Consider the following 14,200-nt stretch of genomic DNA (forward strand, 5'->3'; position numbering starts at 1 on the left):
AGTTACCGATAAGTGCGGTTAAAAATCCTTGAGAATCGGGGCGCCTGGGTGGCTCAGTCGGTTAAGCGTCCGACTTCGGCTCAGGTCACCATCTCGCGGTCCACGGGTTCGAGCCCCGCGTCGGGCTCTGGGCTGATGGCTCAGAGCCTGGAGCCTGCTTCCGATTCTGTGTCTCCCTCTCTCTCTGCCCCTCCCCCCGTTCATGCTGTGTCTCTCTCTGTCTGAAAAATAAATAAACGTTAAAAAAAAATTAAAAAAAAAAATCCTTGAGAATCACGAAACCTTGTGACTTTTTTTTTTTTTTTTAACTCATAAGTGGTTTACTAGAAATTGTACATTTGTTTTGTCAGGTGATACGATGCCAGATAGGTGACCAAGTTTTCATAGCTGTACCACAGTCATGGAGTCTGTTCTCAGTTACTTTCTTCTTACATGATTTGTGACAGTCTATACAGGAGAATGCTTGTACTTCCCATGCATTCCAGAGTAAGTTAGCTTGGTCAGTGGGAGGACCACAAAGTCCAGTGAATTCTTCATTATTGATAGGGGGACTTTTTGTTGCTGTTTGTGTATTTGAGAGAGGGAGAGAGAGAGAATGAGAATGGGAGTGGGGGAGAAGCAGAGAGAGAAGAGAGGATCTCAAGCAGGCTCTGCGCTGTCAGCACAGAGCCTGATGCAGAGCTCGAACTCACCCTGAGATCATGACCTGAGCTGAAATCAAGACTCAGGCGCTTAAATGACTGAGCCACCCAGGCGCTGCCTGATAGGGGGACTTTTTTTTTTTTTTTAGATATATAGATAATTTATTGTCAAATTGGTTTCCATACAACACCCAGTGCTCATCCCAACAGGTGCCCTCCTCAATGCCCATCACCCACTTTCTCCTCTCCCTCACAGGGGGACTTTTAAACATTATATAATTCAAAAGGCATTAGATATGGTTGAGATAAAGTTGTTTTCATTCTTCCCCATCATAGTCAACAATATAAATTTATTTTTTTAATTATTTTTAAAATTTTATTTTAGAAAGAATTCTCAAGTGGGGGAGAGATTTTTTTTTAAACTTTTTTTTTTTAACGTTTTATTTATTTTTGAGACAGAGAGAGACAGTATGAACGGGGGAGGGTCAGAGAGAGGGAGACACAGAATCTGAAACAGGCTCCAGGCTCTGAGCGGTCAGCACAGAGCCCGACGTGGGGCTCGAACTCATGGACCGCGAGATCATGACCTGAGCTGAAGTCGGCCGCTTAACTGACTGAGCCACCCAGGTGCCCCTTGATTCTTTTTTTTTTTAATTTTTTGAAATATAATTTTTGAAAGAGAGAGGAACAGTGTGAGTGGGGGGACGGGAGGGGCAAAGAGAGAGGGAGACACAGAATTAAGTAGGCTTCAGGCTCTGAGCTGTCAGCACAGAGCCTGATGTGGGGCTCAAACCCAAGAGCCATGAGGTCATGACCTGAGCCATGATTTCGCCACCCAGGTGCCTGGAGGTGGGGAGGAAAAGAGAGGGAGGGAGGGGGAAAGGGAGAGGGAGGGAGGAAGATATTCTTAAGCAGGTCTCATGCTCAATGCGGAGACAAAATGGGGTTTGATCCTCGGATCCTGGGATCATAACCTGAGCTGAAATCAAGAGCCAGACACTCAACCAACTGAGCTACCCAGGCCCCCCTAAATTTTTTTGAAAGAAAATATCAGGATCTGATTTTTTTTTAACTTTATTGAAAGAAAAAAATCAGGATTACTTTGCTTTCTTTATCTTTCTTCATTTCTTTGTGAGTTTGACTATTAGATCCTGCTTTAAGGTTTTGTAACATTTCTGCCTACTCCTCTCCTACCTCCTCAACCAGTTGTTAGCCAGCCTGATGGTTGACCACTGCATGGGCTTTGTAGCTTTCTTCTTCTTCTTCAGTTTTTGCATGGTCTTGAGTTTCCTTACTTCAAGATTTTTACTTCTCTTGGTGTACATGCAGCCTTGCTCTTATGTTGTTTTACAGGAAATATTTTCTTTTGAGATCGCAAACTTCAAGGTTTCTTTGGCTACCAGCTACTGTCATTCCATCTTCTAATCCCTCATTGCCTCATTGTACCTGTTCCTTAACCTTCACCAAACATTCCTGCTCTCCTTGCTGTGCCTCCCTTGTCTTGGTCTCTACTTGTTTTCCCACATGGCCTGTAACTGATACTGTACTACTTCAGCTATAATCTCACTAAAAAAAAACCTTCACTCTTCAAACTTGGTCTTCCCTATAGTCTTTCTTTCTACTTGCAGACAAAGGCACACCTTTGTAGATATGGTAAATATATATGTGGGACAAATATAGCAGCTGGACCTCTATTATTACAGTCTTTCTATCCATTCTTAATATCTTGGTTTGAATACCCAAGATAATTTCAGTTTGGGATCTGTGTTCCCAAGTAAATATGGTCCACAGTCCCAAGATTGTTTCTCTTATGATTTAAGGCTTATTGGATTACTTACACACGGGCAGTCCACTGAACTCATATTGGAAGGGCATCACGACACTCCCACTGGAGTGGCCTGAGCATTTTGGTCCTTTGGAAACTGTTAGTAAGATTTCTTCAACCTAGCCACACAGATCCAGTGGTTTAGATACCTATTTCTGCCATGCATAAAAAATATGTATTTTGATAATACCAATAGTCAACACCATTCCTTCAGGGAAAAAATGGGTCAGCAACAATATTTATGATCTTGTTATTGTAAATAGTCTCAATTTAAGTCTTTTCAGGAGCAAGTGGAATAAAACATGCATATTTGTTTTCTTTCTAATAAGTAGTTTTCTGAAACACAGCACTCTACTGTAATGTGACATTTGTTACCATGCTTCCATCTTATTAATCTGAATTTTATGATAATGCCTTCTGTGATGAGGAAAAATATGCAGCATTTTTCCTGTTGAGTCTGAAATGTAACAGATTTATGAATAATAAATGTTATCTGTTTCCTTTTGTATTTGATTTTGAGATGCCAAATCAAGATGTTGAAGATTGTTTAGTTGTAAGTTTAAGCTACAAAATTTAATTGTATTTTTCAAACAACTAAAGACTATAGAAGCTTGATACCATGTCTGGACATCATTATATTCTTAGCTGTCACTTACATGCCATATAAGTTTTGCTGTTTTGCGAACATCAGTAGCTATTTCTAACACTTGGATTTGTCTTTCCACTGATAAATTTATTTCTTTTATATGAATTAGGTTTCTATGGCTGGCAAAACTTGTAGATACTTAGTCCATATTCTACCTTTATTTTTCTATGGGGTCTACAGTCTTCGGTCTTGTAGCCTTAGACACCTGGTCTTGGTGCATTCACGCCTACTGTTATTTAAAAGAGTGGGAGACATGTTCTCATTCTCTGCTTCCAGCTACCAACTTCAGAGGAGTTTTCATCCCTTGTTGCCTTCCAAGAATAAACTTCCTTGGGCCCCTTTCTAGTGGTTTGGTCTCTTATTTCCTGCCTTCTCTTGGACCTTGCCTTGACTGTCCATCCCTCCATCTTCGCTGGCTTCTGTTTCTCTTCTTGTTTTGTTTTATTTCTTTTTGTGGGTCTGGTTTCTTTTCAGTCTATCATTTCACTTCACTCCCTGTTTCTACCCAAAAGTTTCTTATGAAAGTCTGTTTCAATCATTGTTAAATTCTTGATCCTTTCAATTTGATTCCTATCTCTTTTCTAGTTTCCTCAGACATGGGAAGCTTAGTACTGTGCCTGGTACACATGTTATAAATACTCAGTAAGTGGTTAAATGAGTAAAAGTCATCCCATGAAACCAGTGACATCTTGCTAACCACAGTCAGTAGTCTTTTCTTAATTCTTAGTTTATTTAACCTATTGAGGCACTTAATTTTCCAGGTCTTGTCTTCTTTACAGAGATTTATTTTTTTATCTTTGCTTCCATAATATCATACTTTGTTTCATTTCCTGCCTCTGGTGAATACCTTCTGTTTCCTTCTGATTTTCTGGCTAAATGACTTTTCATATAGATGTTTCTCAAAGTCCTAGGTCTTCCTCAATGTCAGTCTTCCGAAGTAATTATCTTTCAGTCTTATTATTTTATTTTTTTGGCTCTCACATCTCTATTTGACATTGCTTTTTAACTCCAGACTTGAGCATCAGTGTTCCAGACATTTCTGCATGGAAGGCCTTTGATACCTCAAATTCAGTCTGGCCAAAAGTCTTGCTATCTTCAGAGATGTTCTCTATATGTATTTGGTTGGGAGGTGAAGGTGATGGGAGGTAGGGAGGATCCTTCAACTGCTTAGGAAAGGGGAAGAGCCCTGGGCTCACGTATTCTGTCCGAATATTTTCAACCAAACTCTTTACTTTTTATCCTGTGTCTCACACTGTCCTAAGTGGTACCTAGTGTCTTTAAAACCTGACCTTTTTCAGGTTGTCCATGGACTAGATTGTTTCCTTCATGATCAGAGCTCCCCCTTGGGTTGGAGCAGTTGGGTAGAAGTTGGGTTGGAGCAGTTGGTTAGAAGCTTCCTGTGGTCAGTTACCCTGCCTCCAGCTGCCTTTGCCTTCTAAACATTTTTTGAAATTTCTTATCCGCTAATATCTATTCTCTTCCTCTCTTTGTATTTATAACTTAAACATTTCCTTTACTATCATTTTGTAATGTTTTGTACAAGAGAAACAGTATGTGTGCTTCATCAACAGTGCTAATTAGAATTTTTATCTTTTTATAATTGAAGAAAGTGAATCTCAAAGATTGTCACTTAACAAACCTACACTGTTAGTGCGAGGAGACGAGAATTCAGATACAGTTCTGTATAATGTTCCGCATTTGTGAACTTAATTTATAAGATATATTCATAAACTAGATTTACCAAAAAGAAATCTTATTAAAAAATTAGATTCTATTTTCAGAAATGAGTCATTAGCTAAGTAAAGTGAATTGAATTTGGACCATAGGTTATAGATTCTCCAACCCAGCCCTAAATAAATTGATGGTTATTAGGCTTGTTCTCAATAGCTTGAAATCTGCTTTATATAAAATTTAACTTTTTTCCCATTTTAGAACTGCTGCTTATAACTAATCATAAAACTTTCGTGAAGTTTCTAGAGTGGTTTTTAACAGGCGGTTTATAGATACCTATGATGTACCTATGAATAATCAAGGAGTATCAGTCTAGTGCATATTACTATGATTTATAACATCTATTTTTAATCCTGTGAATAAGTCACTTAACAAAGACTCATACTTTTTTTTTTTTTTTTTAATGTTTATTTATTTATTTTGAGAGAGGGAAAGAACATAAGCTGGGGAGGGGCAGAGAGAGGGAGAGAGAGAATCCCAAGCAGGCTCTGTGCTGTCAGTGCGAAGCCTGCCATGGGGCTAGAACCCATGAACCACGAGGTCATGACCTGAGCTGAAATCAAGAGTTGACCACTTAACTGAGCCACCCAGACCCCCTCCACACACTTTTTATTTTTATTTTTTAACTATTGCCAGGTAAAGATGGGAAAATTGTAGCTCAAGAAGTTCTTATTGAAGAGAAATAGTCACTAACTGTTCCTTCTACTAATCTATTGAGTGTACAGTGTTGTTTAGTAAGATGGACATACTCAATATATACATCTGTTCATATTTTGATATGCGTAACTCTTCCTTCCTTATTGGTCTCTTTCAACTTTTTCTTGGCCGAAAGTGAAATGATAGCCAAATTTAAATATGTTAAATGTTTTCTTGGTTAGGCTAGGGGGAAGTTGCTTACTGGACTAATTTTTTAAATAAATTATGGCCTTAAATGCTTGCTATCTTTTTTTCTCAGCAATACAGATAATAGCGGCAGTAAAACGTCAGTTTTATGTAGAGATTTTCAAATTTTTCTTTTTCAAATTTTTTTTTTTTTTTAATGTACTTACTTATTTTTGAAGGAGAGAGGGACAGAGCATGAGCAGGGAAGGGGCAGAGAGAGAGGGAGACACAGAATCCAAAGCAGGCTCCAGGCACTGAGCTGTCAGCACAGAGCCCGATGGGGGCTCAAACTCACGAATTGTGACATATGACCTGAGCTGAAGTCGGACGCTTAACCGACTGAGCTGCCCAGGCGCCCCCAAATTTTTTTTTCAAATACAAGAACTCTTTAAAAAAAAAAAAATTCAATTGTAATCACTTTTGGAACCCATTTATAAATAGATTAAAGCTTTAGTTGATAGGAATGTTGATGATGGAATGAGTTGTCTCATAGTGAGCCACTACCTATCTGCCTCTGCCAACCATGGGCCTCCTTGGAAAAGTTTTAAAATTACATGTGCAGTGATGGAAAGAACAGTCTTTGGAATCAGACAGATCTGGGCTTAAATCCCAGCTTTCCATGTGGTAGTTTTGTAATCTTGGAAAATTTACTCAACTTCTTTGAACTTTGGTTTGCTGATCTGCAGTGGGAGTGTGTGGAAGGTTGTTCAAATCCCGTTTCATAGAAGTGCTTTGGAATTAACCAAGATAACACATACAGCACTACCTGATGCTGGACACAAAATAGGTACTCAGGAAAAGAGCTGCCTTCTTGCCATATAAAGTCTAGCTGAAACTTAGAAATAACTCTTTGAGAATGATGCTGACTTTTTCTGGGTGAATAGTATAGAAGTAGTTACTAGAAACATTAACTCTATCACATTTGAATAGAAGGCACACATGGAGGTACACACATTGAAATTTAGCCAGAAGTAAAAAATTCTCAGCCCTTAATTCCTTCTATAAAGACTGAGGCTGTCAGGTGCCCGAAGTGGAGATTGCACTGTGTATCACTGTGTAGTCCAGATGACCAAAGGAACTGCCAGGGCCAGAGCCTGTCAGTGTGGCTGGTGCTGGTCTGGGGCCTTGATCCTTGACCTTGATCCGGGTGTTGAATGTAGTATAAGGTATCTGGTTTGATTTGTGGCAGCTCCATTCTGTCAGAGACCAGTAGTGGTCCTATTTTGTGGTATGATGGAGTACCTTATCAAATGGAAGCTGTCTATGAAAGGTTATCTACATACTCCAGATTTCTGTGAGTATATTTTCCTCCATGGGTGCCACATACTGATTTGAGAACATTAGAAGGGGGTTCCAGAAAGCTCTCATAGAATTAAAAACATTTATTCTTCTGGCCCAGTGTTTTCATCAGAGAAATCTTGATACCATAACAGAAAGGAGTGGCCTTTCTCCTATCTTATGTCATTTGGTTCCTCTTTCTTCTTTCGTTACACACCTGCCCTGGTTGATTGAATTTCTACCTACATCTTAACCCTTGACAAGGCTCACATCTGTCCTTTCAGCCCAATGTGTTCTCCTGAGCTTTAGGGTAAGAGAGCCAATTCTTTGCACCTTTCCTGTCAGTGTCACTGGGTATAAGATTTGACGGTCTCAAAGTTGAACTCAGTCTATTTTATCCTAATTTCCTTCTCTTCTGTATTCCCTATCTTGCTTCAAGGTGCCGCCAATTACCCTATCTTGACATCTGGAAATGACTCTGTCATTTTGTCTCTTCATTGTGCCAGGGACCATCAACAGCCCTTTCTTCCTGTCCATACCCATTGCTACTCTATAGCTGAGACTTTTCATATTTTAGACTGGCAGTTTTTTACTCTCATGTTTTTTTTTCCTCTGACACAGATGATAGATGACTGTCTTGGGTCACCTGTGGTTATGGGCACTTGTTTGGTACACTATATATAACTAAATCCCTTTGTCAGAAATTACATGGAAATGAAAAACTGAAAGTATCATCACAGATAAAACTTGATTTCATGCTAGAGCATTTAAATTTATTTATTTATTTTGAGAGAGAGCACAAGCAGGGGAGGGGGAGAAAGAGAGAGAATCGCAAGCAGGCTCTGCAGGGTCAGTGCAGAGCCTTATGTGGCCCTTGAATTCATGAAACTGTGAAATCATGACCTAAGCCTAAGTCAAGAGTCAGATGCTTAACTGACTAAACCACCCAGGCACCCCCCATTCTAGAATACTATTTGTAAGTGAAATTTCAGCTTTTTAAAAATGTAATTTTTTAGAGACAGAGTGTGAGCAGGGGAGGGGCAGAGAGGGAGACACAGAATCCGAAGCAGCTCCAGGCTCTGAGCTGTGAGCACAGAGCCCAATGTGGGGTTCAACTCACAGACCATGAGATCATGACCTGAGCCGAAATCAAACGCTTAACTGACTGAGCCACCCAAGTGCCCCAAACTTCAGCTTTTTAACTAATTTTAGTAATAAATTATTTGTGACATCTCAAAACTCATCACAGCACAGATATATCATGACTAAAAGTTGCAGATAACTTATTATGTTAAACAATAACCAGATTAGTCAGGGTGAAATAGTTGATGTCCAACCGGCTGGCCTGTTCTAATTTTTTAGTGGAAAAATAATTCTGTGATAAAAATGTAATACTACCTTTCAAACAAAAATTCCTTTAACAATAAGGGTAAAAATAGCTCACCTTTGCACCTTACCATTAGTTGTGGAACCCATTTATTGGAAAAAAGTATTCATGTAAATATGTCTCAATAGTTTATAGTCAATTAAACAACATCCCACAAATTAAATCCATTATGATGAAAGTAAATAGTGATTTTGATTAAAAATTTTAGCACTACTTAAACTATAGCTAACTCAGGATATCAGTAAAAATCTGATAATAAATATCTCCCTCAAAACTGAAGAAATAGTAACTACTGGTGGTAGAATTTCAAAATTTGGCAAATTTGTCAGGTAATGTGTTAACAGCCAGATGTCTTAGCAAACCAACTAGAATTCTCTAGTAAGCAGCTGTTTTTTTTAGTTTATGAGTGTCAGATTTTAGTACCTGTTAATAATTTAGGTGATAGTCTTCCTTTTGGTGAAAGCATATAAAATTGTTTGCCTTTACCTTGTGGTGGCAGGGAAAACAGGATGGTAGGGATGTTTATTGGAAGAACATGTGCATAGGTGATTTTCATTCTGAAAAACCTGAGTTGCATTAGAAATTTCCCAGGCAAAGAGGACAAGGAATAAGTGGTCTCAGCAGTGGGAATAGCATTATTGCAAGGATGTTCTGTAGTAAGAAGAGAGAGGGGAGAGAGGAGATGGAGAAGGACTGAATGAGGATGGATATGATGACATTAGACATTGCAAGCATTGTGAGTAGCAAGAGATGAAATTGGAGAAAGACACAGGGGCCTCCACCCACCAGTACCTTGAGTGCCATACTTGAGAGTTTGGATTTTATCCTGACAGCAATGCATAGCCTTTAAAGGTTTTTAAGGATGATCAGATTTGAATTCTAAAAGACTGCTCTAGTTTTTATCTGGAGAGTAGACTGGGGACAGTGCAAGCAAGGAAACAGATTAAGTCACTGCTGGCAGTATTCTAGGGGAGAGGTCATGGTATCCTGATGATTTTGTCTGACTTTTTAACAAATGGGAATGTTAAGGTTTGCAGAAAAAGGAAGAGTGGAAACAAAGCATAGTCAGGTCAATTTTGGATGTGTTTAGCTAGAGGTTCCAATGAAGTATCCAGGTGGATATGGATGGTGAATTGATAGTTATAACTAATATATCAGATATACTGTCTGAGCTACAAATAAAAATCTGGGAATCCTCTGATTAATCTGTGGGAAATGAAACCTGATAAGATGATCATGAAGATAAAGCAGTCCTAGGCTGGAAATTGAAGCAGCATGTTACATAAGGGATGGCTAGAATGATGTGAACTGGAAGGAGATGGAAAAAGTTTAGAGAAGAAGGTAAATCTCAGAGTAATGTCATAGAAGCCAAAGGAAGATTGGTTATCAGGAAGGGATTAAATCTCACATTCTGCAGACACGGACGAGGCGGGGGGAAAGTATCTTAGCAAGTAGGACAGTGTATTTTAGAGATTGTGGTCAGCACAACTGGGGAGGAAGCTAGATTATGCAAGCACTTAAGGAGTGATTTGGGAGGAAAGGGGAAAGAAGATGGTGAGAGTTAGGAATCCTTTTTTGAGGAGGTTGTTAGTAAAGAGTGGAGAGGGCTTTCCTTGGACATTTACTTATGAACGGTGGGCTAACAGAAGGGGCAGATGAGGAACTTTAATTCCCAAGGAGGCAACAAGGACTCAACTTGTGCCGTGGTGGAGAAGTTCGCCTTGGGTGAGGAGTCCTTCCTTCATGAAGAGCATCAGTGAAGGAAGCCGCGCAGATCCTGCTAGAGTCAGAGCTGTGAGGGATCATCTGCATGAAAGAGAGGGTAGGGGGCTCTGCTGAGCAAGTCTGTGGGATAGTGAAGGGAGTAGGAGAGGTGGGAAGTAGCTGCTGTGGAAAATGAGGAAAGAGTACAGACAGATTTCCAGCAGAGGCTGTAAATTGTGAATTATTGGCTGCCTGTATCTGCATAGCGTGCATATACTTGGGGCTTTTTAAAGCAAGACTCATTCGCTTAGGCAGAAAAGATAAAACTGGAAATTTTCTGGGTGGGGATGGCCAAGGAATAAAACAAAGAGACTTTGAGGTTATTCTTCATTTGAGAGCCAGACAGAAAATACAGGAAATTTTGTGGGAACTGAAAGGGACAGTGTAAGAGAGGACAGAAGCTGTGATGAGGCAGGGGACAGTGTGGTAAGACAGCCGGAAAGATGAGAAGGTGGGGACACTGGGGAATGCTTGAGATGGAGTTTCAGAGGTGACACAGTCATGGGTAACCACTAGGGTCAGAGTTAACCAAAGAGGCAAGAAAAGTGGCAGTGGAAGTCACTGGAGTTGAGGGCGCTCAGGATCTGTGAGTCAGGGTGTCTGAAGTATTACCCTTGCTATGTGCAGTAAAGGCACAGTCTGAGGTAGAAAGGATGATGAAGTCAGATGCTTGACACAGTAAAGGAAGAGTCACCTGGCTCTTCACTGTTTTCCACTCAACAGTCTCTATGGTGACACACTCTACCCCTGACCTTTTTGACCTTATGTCCTGTGCTAATCACAATGTTGGGACAGCACCTGCCACCTGTTCCCTGCTATAGACTGCTCATAGAAGGTGATACACTCCAATACCAGTTAGACCTGCAAACAAATTCTTACATCACTAGAATGTGGGTTCCATGAAAGCAGTGCTCTTGGTGGTTTTTTGTTTTGTTGTTTTTACTGTTGCATCTAAACACCTGGAATGGTATCCTTTTGTTCATTATTTACTGAATGAGTGAATGCTTTCAAGTTTGCCTTGACCCTAACTGCTACTTGGTATACCCATTTCAGCCAATTACTACTACATTCCCCCAAAACAATCTTCCAGGTGTTCTCTATTTGGGGAACCCAAATCCCAGCTCCACCTATGTGTCCCTCCTTTGGCTTGTTATCTCTCCTCTCACTTTACTGAGGTCACAGCCACTTGTTGGACCTTGATCTTTGGCTTCTCCCCTCACAGCATTGCTCAGGTCTTAGCCACTTCCTTACCTCTTTACCTGGAAGGGGGAAATGTCTCTACTCTTCTCTAAGGATAATACTTGCCCTTTATTATTATTAGAAGTATTAGAGACTATACTGGTCTCTATCTTACATTGTGCTTTTTATTCTGGAACCTGCCATCCTTCTCTCTTGTATAGCAGTTACTCCCTTTCCAGTAGGTGCAGAGCCGATCCACAGAACAGGATCAAAAAGCCATCTAGGGGTGCCTGGGTGGCTCAGTCCGTTGGGTGTCTGACTTTGGCTCAGGTCATGATCTCACGGTTTGTGACTTTGAGCCCTACATCAGGCTCTGTGCTGACAGCTCAGCTGCCTGGAGCCTGCTTCAGATTCTGTGTCTCCCTCTGTCTCTGTTCTTCCCCCACTCGCACTCTGTCTCTCTCTCTCTCTCTCTCTCTCTCTCTCTCTCTCAAAAATAAATAAAGATTAAAGAAAAATTTTTAAAAAAATACATCTATTCTATCTTGGACCTTAAACTCTCATATTCTGTCTTTCCTTTTTTTTTTTTTTTTTTTTTTTTTTAAGTAAAAAAACTTCTCAGAGTGCTCCCTTCTATTTATGGACTGTTCCTATTCCCTTGTTTAACTACTACTCCTGGCTTAACACCTCGAGTTGGAGGCTGTACTCGCAAGTTCCTGAGTTGTTGCAACTATTTCTTCTGCATTCTTCGGGCTTCTCTATAGTCCTAGTTCCTCATTTACTAACTCAACAACTATTGGAGAGCACCTCTCATTGTCAGGAACATTTCAAGTGCTAGAGACACTACACTGTATAAAATAGACAAAAATCCCTGCACTTGCAGTTTTTACTTTCTATAGGAAGAAACAGATATTAAATAATATAAGTGTATGTGTGTGTGTATTTGATATTGGCAAGTACAAAGGAGAAAAATCAGAGGATACTGGCACTTTCATAGTGGAGGAATTTACTATTTTAGCATGACTGGGGAAGGTTTCAATGAAGAGATGACTTTCCAATAAAGGTCTGAACGGGAGTGAGTCATACAGCTATGTGGGGGAAGAACATTCTAAGCAGAAAGAGTAGATGTACAATTCCTGAGGTATGAGTGTACCTAATGTTTTTGAAGAACAGTGGGAGACGATAGTCACCTTTCTTGCCCTCACATTGGCATTTGTCATTTAGTCCCCATTTGCTTTTAGAAATCCTCGTCGTCCTTTGCAACCAGTATTCTGGAGGGATGAGCTGGTCTCGTTTTTGCCTTTTCCATCGCTCAGTCATTTCTTCTCTATTTGCACCTTTTTAAAATCTTTTTTTCCTGAGGGCTCTTTTGTTGGTCCCCCCCTTTATCCTGCACACACTGTGTTTTGCCAAATTGCATTCTTAAACTATGCTTCTGAGTATTTTCCAGACATCTCAACTTGTACATCACCAGGGGACCAAAAATTCAATGTATTTGCCATCTAAGTAATTTGTTGCCTTATTTCCTCCCAACCCCACAAAGGCCCTAATCTCACCTCTCCTATTTCCCATATCCATTTTTTGGCTTTACTCAAATAGTTGCCCAATTTAGAAAACTGACTTTGTTGTCCCTCTCCCTCTGCTTCTGTGAGTCATCTTATCAACCTCATTCTCTATTCTCTTTACCCCAGTCTTCTTCAGCCTCACCACTGCCATGACAAACATAGTTCATACTTCTGTTTTTGAACATACTATACTGTGTGTCTAGGATGCTCTTCTCAGCCTTTAGGAGCAAGCTCAGATGTTCCCTCCTCCTTGCAGTGGATTCTCCCCATCCCTAGTCAAGTTCATTGTATCCTCCATTGTGTGCATACCTCTTCTAAGCCCCACACAGTGGCACAGTGATAACCATCTTGCCTAAACTATAAGCACGTTGAGGCCAAAGCTACATTTCACTAATCAGTGTCCCTAATGCTTTCCTATGCTTCCATATATTGGGGACATAGCAAAGAGAGTAGAGAGATGGATGAAATTGACCTAAGGGCACTGCATTGCAACAAATTGTGTATGAAGGAAAAAAAATGTCCCAGTTCCCCAGATAACATATGCCTTCGTCAGTAGCCTTTGTATGTTATGTTCAGAATACCAACATCTTTGAGAACAACTGGAATTGATGTTTTGTTTGCTTGGATCCTGACTGCTTTCATTCTACTCCTTGGAACATTGGCAGACAGTCCTGCTGGCAGGCAGCACTGGCCCTAGCTTGTGGCAGGCTGAATTTTATTGTTGTTTAGGCTGAGGGGAAAGAGCAGCTGTTTCAGATCAGACTTAAAATTTTAATTATATAAATATAGAATTTATTGTGTTACTTTGAATAGCAGTACACTTTTCTGCTAGTTTTTGTTTCTAGATTTAGATACTTTTTTTTCTTGTTATAAACAAATTTCTCGTGAGATTTAGGGAGAAATTAAGCAATGGAGACATCTAAGGACAAAAAAAAATGCTCTTCAGTAAACTGAAGATACAGAGATTCTAGAATAGCAAAGAAGTTGAAAATTGGGGGGCATCTGGGTGACTCAGTTAAGTGTCCTACTCTTGGTTTCAGCTCAGGTCATGATCTCACAGTTCATGAGTTCGAGCCCCGGGTCTGGCTTTGCACTGATAGCACAGAGCCTGCTTGGGATTCTCTCTCTCCCCCTCTCCCTTTGCCCATCCCTGGCCTGCTCTCTCTCTTTCTCTCTGTAAAAATAAATAAACATTAAAATTAAAAATATATATATTTAAATACTGAAAATTGGGAAGGAAAAACAAACAATTGTTTTAAAAAATTATGTATAACTCTAAAAAGGTTAAGTGTAAATGCTTTC

General features: G+C 40.0%; 1 protein-coding gene across 2 annotated transcripts in view; it reads left to right on the plus strand.

Moving 5' to 3' along the window:
- The window catches only part of CRYBG3 (crystallin beta-gamma domain containing 3), a 130,008-nt gene that overhangs the window by 18,900 nt on the left and 96,908 nt on the right, over positions 1 to 14,200 (plus strand). The gene's annotated exons all lie outside the window — the stretch shown is intronic.

The sequence above is a fragment of the Panthera onca genome, chromosome C2 (assembly GCF_046562875.1).
Source record: "Panthera onca isolate mPanOnc1 chromosome C2, mPanOnc1 haplotype 2, whole genome shotgun sequence".
Lineage (NCBI taxonomy): Eukaryota > Metazoa > Chordata > Mammalia > Carnivora > Felidae > Panthera > Panthera onca.